Here is a 766-nt window from a genome sequence, read left to right on the forward strand (position 1 = left end):
CCGCGCGCGCGCGCCGCGGAGCGGTTCCGCGCGCGACCGCTCGCGTACGCGGCCGGTACGCCGCTGGCCGCCGCGTTCGTCGGCTGGTTCACGCGCGTCGCCCGGGTCCGGCGGGCGGCCGCGGCGCGCGACCCGGCCCCGGCGCAGGAACTGGGTCGGCGTGCAGATGCTCTTCTACCCGCTCGCGTGGCGGGGCGTGCCGGCGCCGGCGCGTCTCGCGCGCCTCGCGCCGCGCGCGTTCGGCCGCGTCGCCGCGGCGGACGGCTCGCTGCCGCCGTTCGGCCCCCTGCTCGGCTGGCAGGGCGTCGTGCCCGCCAAGGCGCCGCGCATGGCCCGGGACCTCGTCGCCGTCGTCGCCGGCGACGGCGGCCTCGCGCCGGTCCGCGCGGAACTCGACGAGTCGACCCGACGTCCACGTGCGCGTCATCGAACGGATCGCGCGGGACTCGTCGGCCGTGCTTCGAGAATGCGATGAGAGCGACCGATTCGTCCAAACATGAGCCGAATCGACTTCGATTCGACCGAGCGAGAGCGTCGCGACGTTCGGTCGGGACGTCCCGAACCGGCGGTCGGTTTCCGCGCAGGTGTCGGTCGAGGGCACGCTGCGGCGGCTCGACGCGCGGCGGCTCGCGCGCGCGCTGCCGCCGGCCGTCGTCGGCGGCGTCGTCGGCGACGCGCTCGGCGACCTCGGGCCCGGGCCGGCGGCCGCGCGGCTCGCGAAGGGGTGCTGGCGCGGCGCGGCGCCGGGGCGCCGCGCGGCGCTCGA

Source organism: Aureococcus anophagefferens (assembly GCF_000186865.1).
Source record: "Aureococcus anophagefferens unplaced genomic scaffold AURANscaffold_351, whole genome shotgun sequence".
NCBI lineage: Eukaryota > Pelagophyceae > Pelagomonadales > Pelagomonadaceae > Aureococcus > Aureococcus anophagefferens.